The following is a 15,404-nucleotide window of genomic DNA, read 5'->3' as shown; positions in this document are numbered from 1 at the left end:
TATGATATCTAACAGATCTTTATAACCACTCCACATTGATTATACGCAATGCATTTTTACGATTAAAAAAGACAGAATAGAATTGAGATGAAACAATTTTGCGACATCAACTTATTCAATAAGTGGGCTAGACAAGTGTACTTCGCATTTTATTGCCAATGATTTTTGTCTCCGTTTTTGAGTCTGTCCCTAGCTTATTGTGGAAGTGGTTATAAAATACGGGAAAGGAAATATGCTGTGTCTTTTATAGACCTATTATGACTTGGGAGGTTCTGTTACGCCTAGGACGAACAATTCAGTTTGCTCATGGCGCATATAATAAGTTGTCATCGTGGGAAGGGTGCAAATTCTTTTATTCTTTGAGTCCAAGCTAGATTTTACTACAGCTCGTAAACAGGAATTTTCATTCCCTCATTGAAGCGATGGGAAGCCTTGAAACGGTCAAGATATGGATCGGCAGAAATGTTGAACGCAATTTTGTCTGATTTATGTTCTTTTTATCGTGTGCGGCAGTGATTTGAATTCTTTGTAAGAGATTTATTTGCTATGTTTGGCATAATTTTTATCAAGATTTCTTTGTTTTATTGTGAGAGTAATGAAGTGAATTTTTATTTGTTTTGAACTTGAGTTTTGATTTAGAAGACATGAACGTCAAACACTTAATCCAATAGCTGCTGGTTTGAAAGATTGCGATGATGTAAAAAGAGTGCTTGCAAGAAAAAGAAATGCAATACATGTGTGTATAAACGTAAATGGCATTTTCTTCATTTGCCTTCCACTTTAGATTGGGAAAAGAGCCTTAAGTTATGTTTATATCCAAGAATTTTTAATATTAATATTTAAAGACAATGATAAAACGTGGTCCTAAACGTATAAAAATGATGACCTATAAAAAGCAGCAATCAGAAAAAAGAGTTAACAATTAAAACGAACAATTCAGTCTGTTCATGGTGTGTATAATAAACTACCATCTGGGAAAGGGTACAAAATCTATCATTTTTTTTGTTTTTGTTTAAGCTAGATTTTTATGTAGCTCATGATCGTTAATTTTAATTCCCTCATTGAGGTGATGTAAAACCTTGAAACCCTCAAGATATGGATCAACAGATATGTTAAGCACATTTTTGTCTGATTTATGAGCTTTCCATTATAAGCTGCAGCGATTTGAATTCTATTTAAAATATTTATTTGCCATATTTGGCATAGTTTTTATCAATATTTCTTTGCTTTATTACGAGAGTAATGAAGTGAATCTTTCTTTCGTTTGAACACAAGTTTTTAATTAAGAGATATGTTCATAAAATTAAATACGATGATGCATAAAGTGTATTTACGAAAAAAAATTGCTACATCTGCGTTTGAACAAATTACGTATTTTCTTCTAATACCTACCCTTTAAGTTTTGATGTAAAGCATAATTTTTAGATCCAGTAATATTATTTATATTATTTATCATTTTATATTTAATAAAATAAATACATCCTTCTATTTATATTGCCAGAGTGTGATAAGAAAATCAATATTTCAAAACAAGAATTATCCGATAAGCTTCTCAAGAATACTTAGTGACGTCATTTAACATTCAATCAAATAACCATTAATCATGTGGTATTAGCTAGAAGGAAGAAATTTCAAAGGCTAATATCATAATTTGATTACCTTTTATCTTGAGTTAATATGCGTTGACCAAATTGCATTGTTGATTAATGGCCACCGGGGGAGTTAGAAATGAAAGCGATGACAAGGAAAATGCATGCTTAAATGTGGTGTTACGCTCAACAATATTTAAAAATTTGCATATACTGGCCTCTGTTACTGAAATATTTGAATGTGAGTACAGTTAAGTTGTTTTCTTTTAAAAACTGAAAACTCATACTTATTTTTACATGTATAAATTTATATGTTTAATGTTTCTTACGTTATTATTTCTTCGGAAATATTATTGGTACGACCAAAGTGATAATTTTGATTAAAAAAAACGCAATTCTAACTTTTACTTATTTAAGTTTTTTCTAAAGAATGCCAAACTAAGTCAATTTTTGTTTCACACGATAAATAAAATTTTACTCAAATCAGTACAGTTCCTTATCCTATCATTACTAACGTGAATTCACTCTCGTTGTAATAATTAATTATATCATTAGCGAAAAACAGTTACATACCTCCCAACTTTTACGCATTTGGCGTAAAATTTTATTTTTATATTTAAAGTGGTAGTAAAATGTATGATTTCTATATATTCCTTGCATTTATAAACAAAATTTATAAATTCTTTGATCATCACTATTCTTTAAAAAAATTAAGTATATCTATTAATATGGAAGACTCCTGTAGTAGTCCACAGCTTGGTGCAACATCTCCATACCTGCCAACTTTTACGCATTTGGCGTAAAATTTCATTTTTATATTTAAAGTGGTAGTAAATATATACTATTTTTTCTTTCATAAACTAAATTTTTAAATGATTTTCATCACCACTATTCTTAAAAAAGTTAAGCATATACTATTTTAATATGTGTTACCAACATGGTAGGCAGCTTAAGCTTTTTCATATACAACGTATTTTTTTGCTTAAAATTGAAATTTTTATTCCATTTTAATACCACTGGGAAAAATCATAATGGAAGTGATTAAAAGTTGGCAGGTATGCATCTCCACATCACTCCTTGAAAAACTCAAAACATGCCAGAACAAAATCCTCAGGATAATAACAAAAGCAAGATGGTTTATCAGAAATAAAAACATACATCACGACCTCAACATAGATTCCTTAGATCATCACATTGCGAAGCTAAATTTCAGATTTTTAAAAAAAACCTTAAATTGTGACACCGCAGGATTCAACGAAATTTTTACTTTTGAAAACTTAAGAGAAGACATAAACCTCAGGCCGATGGCAGCTTACTTTTGTAGTGCCGTAATTTTATCTAAAATTCAAAATATTTAAATTCCTTTTACTTCAATTGCATTCCAATTACCAGAAAGAACCACCCTAAAGTTCACAATTCAAGACGAATGGGAAAAAGGTCTCTAACGGCCCCAGGAGCCCAGATAAATATTGATGATGATGACGATGATGTAGTTGTCCACAGAAGTTACGTTTCCGCCTAAAATTGTAATTTACGTACCATTTTACTTCCACTGGAGAAAATCAATCTCGAAAAGAATAAAAGTTGTCAGGTATGGAATTATACAACATATTTCGATAACGGTAAATATTTATAACTACGATAAGTTCGATAAGTTCTAATCAAATTTGCTAAGACACAAAAAGAAACACAAGTTACCATTTAAGTATGTGTAATAATTTATATATATCTACATTGTTTTTTGCATCAGTCTACATTGCACTAAGTTTTACACTTTTCTTTCTTGAATTATATAACATATTTCTATAACAGTAAATATTTATAATTACTACACAGATTCATCAAGTTGAAAAACTCAGTTAGTACAAGCCAAACTTAAAAACAAAATATTACTTAATCTTTAAATTATCGTGATAAATTTATAAAAGAAATCGTAACTGTTTTTAAAAATTTATTTTCAGCTATTGCAATGTAAATTAAATAAGTTTCTTTTGAGCATGAACTTTAAATAATTAAAATTTATGTATTACGGAGGCACAAAACTCTTTTCTTTTTTCATTTTTTTCTCGTTTGATAAAGAACTGCAGGCACTTTTTGGCAGGAATTCAAGAAGCTATAGTAATTTTGTTTAAAGCTATGGATTTCTATTCTTCGCCAAAATCTCCAAATAAAATGTTTAGGTTCAATACTAATGTTCCTTGATTCACTTTTAAGGATCCTAAAGGATATACTAAAAATAGTTATTTAGCAATCATGAAGTATTATCCGTTCCACTGGTATAGATTTTTCTTGACTGCTTGAAAGTGATGTTTTCGGATTGGATCTTGTTAAAGCCGAAATTGTTTTTTTTTTCAATAAAAATACCACTCTGACTAGTAAATTTGCAATAAATGCTGTTTAAACTCTTGCAGAAAAAAATACATATATATATATTTATTTATTTTATATATATATATATATATATATATATATATATATATATATATATATATATATATATATATATATATATATATATATATATATATATATATATATATATATATATATATATATATATATATATTTATTTATATATATACTTATATATTTATATATATATATATATATATATATATATATATATATATATTTATATATATATATATATATATATATATATATATTTATATATATATATATATATATATATATATATATATATATATATATATATATATATATATATATATATATATATATATATATATACCTGCCAACTCTCCCGGATTTTGCGGGAAATTTTATTTTCATATTTAAAGTGGTAGTAAATATATACTATTTTTTCTTTTATAAATTTAATTTTTAAATGATTTTGATCACCACTATTCTTACAGAAATTAAGCTTATATATTAATATGCGATCATGGTTGTCAACTTAATTTTTTTCAACTACAACGTATTTGTTTGCTTAAAATTGAAGTTGTAATTCCATTTTTAATACCACTGGGAAAAATGATAATGGAAGGGATTAAAAGTTGGCAGGTCTATATATATATCTATATATATAAAAATCTCTTGTCACAGTTTTAGTGGTTAAACTCCTCCTAAACGGCTTGACCGATTTTGATGAAATTTTATATGTATATTCAGTAGGTCTGAGAATAGGTTTATAACTAATTTTTTTTCATTTTTTGGACAGATTTAACGTATATTTTAAATATATCTTTATTTAATCGTATTCGGATCCAAACTAGACGTAGAAACATAACAATTAAAAAACAATATTCAAGCACGTTGCAACAAGTCATATTAAACTCTAATACTTATGCACGCCCTTAAAGGAAGAGCATCAAATATATTTGCAAGTATGTGTATAAAGGCAGTGATATAGCAGTATTTCGAGTTGAAAATACCAATGTGACAGCTCTTCCAGTGAATTGGGTATAATATAAAAAAAAAAACACAACTACTTCCACTTAGTAGGAATAACATTTACCATGACGCAATGCTAAATTCTATGCCACTATCCACATAAATCAATTATTAATCAAAAATCGAATATCAATTACTTTTCTTTATAATGCAATAAAATCTGTCGAGCAGTTATTTAAACGATCAAACACTTCGTTTGTTTATTTGTGGCTTGAAGTTAGGCTCGCAGAAAATGCCGTTCATGGGTTAAATTTAGTAGGAATAACACAACATGTGACGTAGGCTATAGTATACCCAATAACAACGACGAAAAAACGCTGTACCAAATAGACCGGTTCATCAGCTCCAATGAAGCTGTTTGGCGTATCTTTGGATTCCCAATTAATGAACGGGATCCAACCGTTAGTCATTTTAGCCGTTCATCTTGAAAACGGTCAGAGCGTATATTTCACGAACGAGACAGCGATTGACCGAGCTACAAATCCACCGAAAACTACACTCGCCAAATTTTTTGAATTGGATAATCGTACGGATGCTTTTGGTGCCGTTGCACAGACATTACTCTACTCAGAAGTACCACCCTATTTCACACGGGTTCAAAAAAATGGATAATTCGCAAGCAAGGCACACCGGTTGATGCATGTCCCGGTTTACTCAAATCAAACGCCTTGGGGAGAATATTTACAGTCAATTCAAGGCAGACTAAGTGCTTTTATTTTCGACTGTTGTTGGTTAATGTCACCGGCTCATTGTCATTTCAAGATATACGTAAAGTCGATGGACATCAGCATCCAACGTATAAAGATGCATGCCTTGCACTCATCTTGCTGGAAGACGACAACCAGTGGGAATGTATGCTTGCTGAAACAGCATTGAACTGTACTGCAAAGCAAATTCGTCTACTATTCGCTATAGTATTAACTACATGTTTCCCGGCCTGTATAGAAACGTTATGGGATAATCACAAAGATTCGATGACTGATGATATACGGTATCAACATCGCACACGTTGCAACGATCTAACGATAACATTCAGCGATGCCATGTACAATGAAGCACTGATTGCTATTGGGGATCTTTGCATTATTATTGCCAACTTGCCACTCAGTCATTTCGGTATGCCTTCGCCAAATCGAAGTGCATCTGATTTATTAAACACTGACATGAATCGTGAACTTCAATGCAATACGATAGAAATAGCAGCGATCGTTACTCGCAATGTTCCACTAATGATTGAGGAACAAAGGAACATTTATGACCGCATTATGTTCGCAGTTTCGGCAGGACAAGGTGGATTTTTTTTCCTGATGCACCAGGTGGAACTGGCAAAACATTAATTATTTCGCTAATTCTCGGTGAAACACAATCAAATAATGGCATCGCGTTGGCCGTTGCATCATCTGGCATTGCTGCAACATTATTGAACGAACCAACGAATTGAATCTGTAGATGCAACAGTTATTGCCAGGTAACTTGGTGACATATAAATCCGTTGATGCAGTTTGCGATCCCATTGAAGCTGCAAATTTTCCAACAGAGCTTTTAAACTCATTGGATTTACCTGGCATATCACCGCATAATTTAGTACTCAAAGTTGGATCTCCAGTTATTTTGCTTCGTAATTTGAACCCACCACGGCTGTGCAACGGCACGCGATTTGCCGTTAAAAAATTTATGAACAACGTCATCGAAGTCATTATTTTAAATGACAAATTCCGGGATGAAAGTATATTACTTCCACGAATCCCTATGATACCCACAGATGTGCCAATTCAATTTAAACGCATTCACTTCCATATAAGACTGACATTTGCAATGACAAGGCCAAACAATGTCAGTTTGTGTCTTAGATTTGAGCACACCATGTTTTTCACACAGACAATTATACGTGGCATGTTCTCGAGAGGGCAAACCACCCAGTTTAATTGTGTTAGCTAAAGATGGAATGACAAAAAATATTGTATACTCCATTGCACTAAGAGATTAATATTGTTGACTAATATTTTCAGAATTCGTTGTATATATAATTTATAAAAAAAAGTTACAATAAATTAAAAAAAATATTATTTGGTGTGTTGTTATTTTCACATTCCGTCATCGTTCATAGCGCTCCATGCCTCTTCCACTCAAATACCACATACGCACACACTTACAATAAATAAGATATATTTTCATACTATAGAAATAATTCATGTGGCAAAACAACGTTTGCCGGGTCAGCTAGTATATATATATATATATATATATATATATATATATATATATATATATATATATATATATATATATATATATATATATATATATATATATATATATATATATAACATTTTGCATAAACGCTATTAACGAGTATAAATTAATTTAACTAAGAATGAAAAAAAATGCACTGAACACATCAACCACGCAAGAATCTGCTGAACAAAATCTGCAGAGCAAAAGGAAAGACACTGAGGGTCATCCCATAAACCCAGTAGCTGCTAAAATGTGTATTATGGGGGGTGGGTGTCGGAAATACTTTCTAGTTATTCAAAAAAGACAGATAAAGTTGGAAAACTCAGCCATTAATGAAAAAGGGATGAAGAGTTTACTAGTTTTCTAAGAATAAGAACTTCTGGAATGCATGGGGTCATAAAATGACCCCTTTGCTACCTGTCGGGTAAATATATTTTATCGAGAATAAATGCTCGTAGCTCATGGAAATAAAATAAAGAAGAAAATATCCAGTTTTTATCTTTTTGAAAAAAATGAATCTAAGAGCGACAACCAGGGTTTTGGTGGTTCAGGTGTATAACTATGATATTCAGATTCGATTCTAGAAAGTAAATTCGTTTCTTATTGACATACTATGATTCCTACTACTTACTGAGCCCAGAAATAAGAAAGACAACTGTAGTTACAGTATTTCATTTACAGTTTGCTTTTGGAAGAAACAGAATATTTTTCCCGGCAAGAAACATTCTTTTATGCAGTTTAATTGGTTCTGGTATGACGAATTTTTCATTCTCTGCGAAAGGTAGAAATTAAAGTTTAAATCTGGTAAAAATTGGGTAAATAATTTCTGCTGCTCCAAAGGGGCACCAAGAGGAAATGGATTTTATATGAACATTTGAATTACTCACATGGAAGGGTTTATGAAACAATTTTAAATCAAATTTGTAAAATCAAGAATCAATTATTCGAAAATAAGTTATGCTATTGCTATAAAAATTTTCCCACAAAGCGTACTTGACATCTTTCCCAATTAAGAAGACTCCATACCAGGGAATCCTTTAGTCACAAATTACATTTCCCTTCCCTGACTAATTTAACTCAAAAGAAATAAAAAGTGAGTTCAAGTAAAATTAAAGTAAGCCATCAAGTTTCAATCGCAGAAAAAAAATTCAAATTATCAAAATGCAATCAAATTATTGGAAGAGAAATTCTCTTCCAATAATTGTAATGCTAATTGTAATGCTATTGCGTAATGCTAAGTTATCTTCACATAATTTAATTTTATTCGGATATTTTAAAATTTTCTTTTCAATATTTAAAATGTCTTGTTTTACTCTAGGATTGTTTGAACTCATGTTTTCTATGCTTTAAATTTTAAACTGTTTATGAAAGTTCTGATTATTATAAAAAAGGTTTTTTTCTTCTTTTTTTTAGATTTTCATTGAGAGGATTTCCCGTGACGGTAAGATAATACTAAGATTTTTTACTCAAATGTTTAAGGTTTTAAATAATTTTTTTAACTAGTCGACATAGATCAAAGCCTTACATGGATGATAGATTTCAGTTGAAAAATCTGGTGACAATCCTCATCTTGATTCCGTTTTTTTGTTCATTGAAAGTCAAAATTTTTCAACGTTTGATGACTTTGGTAATCAGTGGTCCTTGATGAATTTATCTAATAAAAAATTATGGACATTAGGGAGGGTTATAAATCATTGCATGACTATTAATTAGCTTTTTATTCAGTAGTTATCTCAGAATAATGTATTCATTTCTGTCAGCTCCTAAAAATACAAAATTTGTTCTTTTGGAAAATTGAGGTAATTACAAGAAAATCTTTCCAGCTTGAGCTATAACAAACTCATACGCACGTGGGACGAAATAAAAGCTTTGCAAAAAACACAACCAACTCTTTTCTGACTAAAAATAATTTCGAAAATGAGAAGATAACTTTTAGTCGTTACTTATGATTGATGATGACTTAAATTGCCTTTAGTAATGTCTAATGAGGCAATACTTTTCTTTTTAACAAATAAGTCGGATAAAAAAAAAGTCAGAGCCCTTGGGGACAGCTCTTGGAAGATATTATATTCAAGTGAGTGATTAAAAAGAGCAATTGCTTTTCGTCATTAATGGCTAAAGTGTCACTTTCGTAATAAGATCATTGCTGGCTTCCGAAAATTAATGATCGCTTAGACGAGTTGAGAAACTTGTCTCTTCTTCCATCGAAGTAAATGATTTTTGTTTAACTAAATACATACATCTATGAAACTAAAAAGAAACTTTAATTAAGGGAGATAATTAATTTTAAGTGGATGCTTACCAAAATGCAATAAGGAATAAGTGAAGAATTACCTTGCTAACGTCCATTGACTTTATGATCAAATAACAAGCATCCACTTAGTCATTTTAAATCTTATTTGCACGAAATAATACAATAATAGGATTAATTTTGAGGAACAATAAAAATATTTATTTTTTAAGGGTGTAAATATGCAGTGCTATTTCGAATTCAGTTCAAATATTTAACATTTATAAATAGAAAACATTAGATTAATTTATTTGAAGAAAAAAAAATTCTCAGTCGCAATGATATGCTTTCCCAGTTTCTTTTTCGTTTTTTGTTGCAACAGTATAACTGACCTATTAACGATCTATAATGTTCAGTTAAAAAAAAAGCTATTGAAATACTATTGTTGAGAAATAAATATTATTTATTATTTAAACATTCTACATGAACAATAAATATTTAACTTGAAATTTAAAGAAATTATATATGATGACGATTCATGAAATAATTTCAAAATGCCATAAAACATTAGACTCTTACGAAAATCAGAAATAATTATTACGAAAAGGCATTAAAATGCATGTTATGCATTGATTAATGCATGCTATGCATTAGCTAATTCATGTTATGCATTAACTAATGTATGAGCATGTTTTTCAAGAGAAATAAAATAAATGTATTAAATTACGCTACCAACATGACTGTATGCGTTAAACATTATGATTATATGCTCAGAAAAAAGTGAACTCTATAATTGTGTCTATTTAGTTCGTTAAGCAAACTAATGAAAACTGTAAAAGTGTTACTAAATATTTAAAACATTTAAAAAAAGTCTCCAAATATTTTAATCAAGTTAAATTTAGTTCTACCAAACCTAGCATTTTAGAACCCTACAATATTTCACCCTTTGAACTTAAAGGTGACTCTCCTTACCATAAATTACCTACCATTAAATTATGACATTTTTGTGCTTCAATGTTTAGTAACAATTTTATTTAATGGTATCTATGCGTTATATGGTTATTGCGTAAATTGCTGGTTTTGCCTTGTAAACTCTTAGTTGTTGCATTTTTTTTTATTTGGAGAAAGACAAGCAACAATTAAAGTGCTGCTTACACACATCACATTTAACAAACATTTCAGGACTCCATGCTACCGTTTTGTATAATTTCTTCCAGTTAATTTTAAGCGTTGCTCCATTTTTTTTCAGAAATACATCTTCTCCTGATGACTGTGCTAAAATTTTGTCCAAGGGCACTCCGTGGAAAATAAACAAGCAACAGTTAAAGTACCTATTATTTGAAGCGCAGCTTGCAGGTTGTCCCGTTAACGTTGTGACAAACAGATAGGGGATGTAGCTGGGTTTGCATGATTTAAATCATTTGTTTTAAAGCATGATTTAAATCTACGATTTAAATTTTAAACTGTGATTTTTTATAAGAAAATCTGTGATTTCAGCGAACTGATTTTTTTTAAAGTAAATCATTATGTATAAAATATTTTTATAAGGATATTCTTTCGAGTGTGATTCTTTTTAAATTCTGATTTCATTGATATTGAAAGTATTATTCAAAGAAATAACGAAAGGGTAAAATATTATAATTCAAAATAGAATGATGCTTAAATAAAATCAGAGACTAAAGTGGAAAAGGATAATGCTAAGCTGTTAAATTTTAATTTTTCATTAGCAATATGCAAAATCTATAGCTGGCAATAAACATATTTCAATTGCATCCATTAAGTTTTATGGTTGTTTGAGTACTTTGGGTGCTCTTAACGTATTAAATGCATAGTTAGTGCTTACCAGTACTGAGGAATACCACTAATACTGACTTTTTTTGTCCATTGAAGATAACCCTTGAAGGTAAGTGTCATGATGCTATCACAATACCCTCAGTTTTTAACCTTTTGACATTCGCTTAAATTTATAATATCATTTTTGTGACTGCGCCTTTCACCTAGTTTTTTTACTGTGACCGTGAGCCTTCCTAAGCCAGTTGCCCGGATGAAAGCTCATATTTTATTTGTGCTGCTGTAAGAGCTAGGTGAGCTCAATCTTCAAGATTTGATTTCCTTCTCTGCATGCTCAGGAGATAAAGTTAATTCTATAAAATTTGATTATTTATGTGTTTCTAAATCTTGCATTTATGCAATTTTAGTAATTCGGATATATATACCACTTTTCAATCATTATTTTTGAGATAACGTCAGAGAATGCAGAGAAGAAGACACGTGTTCCCTTCGAAGCTCAAGATTTATGTTCCAGTTCCTCTTCATGAATTTATTATAGTGCCTCTTGTGATGTGAAGACTTGTTAAAATAAAAAGAATCAATCCAGAACATGGTCTCCTTTTTTTCCTGATCAGTGAATCTGGGGTTGTATTCCACTGCCTAAAGCAGCCATACGTCATTAAGGCATCATGAGGCATTTTTAAAAACTTCCCAAACAGCCCTCTTTATCTTAACTTCTCTTGAAAAATGCAACAGTTATGACAGAATGTTTTTACCTCCTATATACACGTATTAAATACTTAAATAAATCTATTTGTATTGGAAGTAAGAGACATTTTTTAACCTAATAAAATTAAATATATTAAAATATCCACTTAGTTTAGACGGATTGACAACTTTTTGTGATAGTTTCATCGAGTGGTAGCCGAGTGAATGTTTTAATTAATCTTTCTTTGTTTTGCAGTTTTTATTTAAAGTTGTTTTTCTCACCACTACATGCAATGATTCAATTCAATGTATTAAAATATCCGCTTAGTTTATCAGGATTGACAACTTTTTGTGAAAATTTCATCGAGTGGTAGCTGAGTGAATGTTTTAATTAATCATTCTTTGTTTAGCAGTTCTTATTTAAAGTTATTTTTCTCACCAGTACATGCGAATGATTAAATTAAATGTATTAAAATATCCACTTAGTTTAGTAGGGTTGACATCTTTTTGTGAAAGTTTCATCGAGTGGTAGCTAAGTGAATATTTCAAATTATCATTCTTTGTTTTGAAGATAATATTTAAAGTTATTTTTCTCACCACAGCATACGAATGATTCAAAAGTTTACATTGTTGGATTAAATGATCTCTAAAGTTGCGTGTTTGCAACCAGGAAATGGGGGTTTTTGAGAACTGAAACTCTCATGTCATGTGACTCTCATCACATGTATCTTTTCAAGGTCTAAATATTAATTGAATATAAATGTTATATTTTATGTTTTATTACTCTTCGCTTTTTCAAACTTTGGTCTGCTCTCCTGACCGGACTATAGATAAAAATAACGGTAAATAACCGCAAAATAAATTTTGCAAATATTTGACTATTTTTGCTTGCTTTTTAAAAGGTATAGCATGAGTAAGATATATATAAAGTGGTGAATTATGTAAGCCTACGAATTATTTAGAAATAGTGGTGGATAAAAATCTGCTAAGTTGAATTTATTAAACCAAGAATCACAATTCGTAAACTTCCACTTTAAAATATATATTTGCTGTCCGGAGCAAGTTGGCATCTCTGCTACGGGGACCATATTTCCCAGATTGCGGCTACCTCCTATATTTTTGGAAGAAATCCAAATCTGCTGAAAATATGGTATGTTTATTCAGAAAAAGTACGTTTCTGTGTCTGATTTCGTAACTTAAAATATCGTCTGCACTATTTAATTCGCATATGTAAGGTCACCCAGTGGAAGCATTAAAATGGTGTCCTAGAATGTTAAGATCCGATCATGAGATCAAAAGTTATTCAGGGTTGTTCATTATTGATTTTGACCACTGTACACTGTGTTTACGTTTCTAAAAGATAGTAGTTCAGTAAATAAAAAAATATCATTGAGCAATCTGGTTCTGCGAAATTTGCGAATATAAATTTATATGGTTAAAACCTCAATTGTATATAAAAAATTTCCTTTCATTTGTTTTTATCAATTTTTTAACTAGTGTTTTAATGCATAAAGTATAAGAAAACAAAGATTTTAGTACACTCAAAAAAGGAAAAGAAAACTTAAAAATTTGCAGTAGGTTATACTTGAATTTCATCATATTTTTTTAATAATTATTACCATTTAAAACTTGCTATTTAAGTTTTTTTTTATTTTTTATTTCAAGATTGTGAATGTATAGTAATTTAAATTAGTAATTAAAAAAATCAGAGTTATTTATTTATTTGAGACAAATGTTGTTTATTTCTGTAAAACATTCCTTTATTCCATCAAATGAATTGGCTTAAAAATCTTCGTAACATCTAACATGTTTATTGTCTTTTACCAGAAAGAAAAACATAAAGGGAGTGCGTGTGTTCATTGGGACACTTTTGTTTTGTTTCATTTATTGTTTGGAATTATTTCTTTCCCGAATAAACATCGACGTTACTCAATTATTTATTTTTTATTCTGATCTCTCTAAGCGAAAAGAAATCTCAAAGAAACAAAACAAAATAATTTAACGGTAAAATTCCCCAGTAATGCAGCGTATTTTCCCTATCCCTCCTTCATTTATCCCTTCGCTAATTAAAATCTACATCGATGTCTGAAGAAAAAATCCCTTTTCTGATAAGTATCAAGAAAACAATATTGAAATTAAGCGGCAAATTGAACCCAATGTAATGCATGTCTTGCGAGACAGTTTATGTATTCTAAAGAAAAAAAACTCCTAATCATCGTTGTTCCGTTATAACATTATACGGTCTACTAATTTCAGAAAGATAAAATAAAAGCGAAAGGAAATATCAAGCATTCTGAATTCCTAAGCTCTTAGAGATAACAAAATTAAAATGACAAATTTTTAGTTTTTAAATTGAATACTTTAATCTTACTTTAATATTTTTTTTCAACTAACAATGCACCTATAATGATGAGTGTTGAAGAAAAAAAATCATAAATCTTCAGTTTCAAGCGATAATTATTTAAAAGGATTTTAAAAGAAGACCCAAAATTCTCTGTGAAAATTTTTATATTTTTTATATTCTGTCCTATTTTACTCTTTAACGTAGTTTATTAAAGAACTAGTACCCCTTTCTTCTTTTAATAAATAGCTCCAAAGGCTCTTGAGGAAATGTTAATTACGTGTTTTCTTCTGAAAAATATATTATGTGTCCTAAAATTAAGCAAAAATAAATTAGTAAACCTCACTTTTTTATTTTTTTAACTACGCAGAGAAAAAGGTCAAAACAAGAGGCTTTTGTGATGTTAGATAAGCAAACTGCTGTGTTATTAATTACTTCATTTCACAATATAAAAAGTATAAAAATGCGCGTTAATAAGGAAGGCGTAAACTTAAAAAGGAGTAAAACTTTTTTTCTCCTTCCGCAATTATCTCAAACTTAAGTAAAGAAGCTCAAATTTCCTTTTCTTAGCTTACAAAAATATTCGACGCAAAAGAAGTCATAAAACTTGTCAAACACACTTATTATTACGTAAAAGTATATTATTTCAAAGCTTTAGGTAAAATTTTATATGTAGTGATTTTAATAAAACAAAATAATTTATAAGCAAAAGTACATGATAATTCTTCTAGGGAATAGAAAAAAGCAGAGTAATTTTGATTATGCTCATTGTAAAAAAATCACAAATCTTCAATTTCAAGCTATAATTATTTCAAAGAATATAAAAAATTCCACAATTTTCTTTCAATTTTTATTATTTTTCTATATGTTCTATTTTACTCTGTAACCTAGTTTTGTAAGGACGTAATATAATTTTATTTGTTTTATAAATATGTCCAAGGCTCTGGAAAAAGTGTCAATTACGTGTTCTTATTTGAAAATTATATTATGCTACAAAAAACATAATAAACCATCCTTTTTTAAGTATGTAGAAAAAAAAAGGATCAAAGCAAAAGGATTTTGTGATATTAGATTGACAAACTGCTGTGTTACTAATTACTTTATCTCACAAAAAATC

General features: G+C 29.6%; 1 protein-coding gene across 5 annotated transcripts in view; it reads left to right on the top strand.

Annotated features, from left to right (window-relative positions):
- LOC107441841 (leucine-rich repeat, immunoglobulin-like domain and transmembrane domain-containing protein 2) overlaps positions 1–15,404 on the top strand; it is a 153,754-nt gene that overhangs the window by 120,861 nt on the left and 17,489 nt on the right. For 4 of the 5 annotated variants that reach the window (XM_071188127.2, XM_071188125.2, XM_071188131.2 and 1 more), the window contains one exon: positions 8,652–8,679. The exons of the other annotated variant lie outside the window; for it this stretch is intronic. The gene's annotated coding sequence lies outside the window, so the exon portion shown is untranslated. The remainder of the gene's footprint in view (positions 1–8,651; positions 8,680–15,404) is intronic. 5 annotated transcript variants of the gene reach the window in all.

This window comes from Parasteatoda tepidariorum, chromosome 12, assembly GCF_982258835.1.
Source record: "Parasteatoda tepidariorum strain Cologne lab strain chromosome 12, Ptep-v5.0, whole genome shotgun sequence".
Classification (NCBI taxonomy): Eukaryota; Metazoa; Arthropoda; class Arachnida; order Araneae; family Theridiidae; genus Parasteatoda; species Parasteatoda tepidariorum.
Note: the sequence above shows the minus strand (reverse complement) of the source record. Positions and strands in the feature narration are given on the sequence as shown.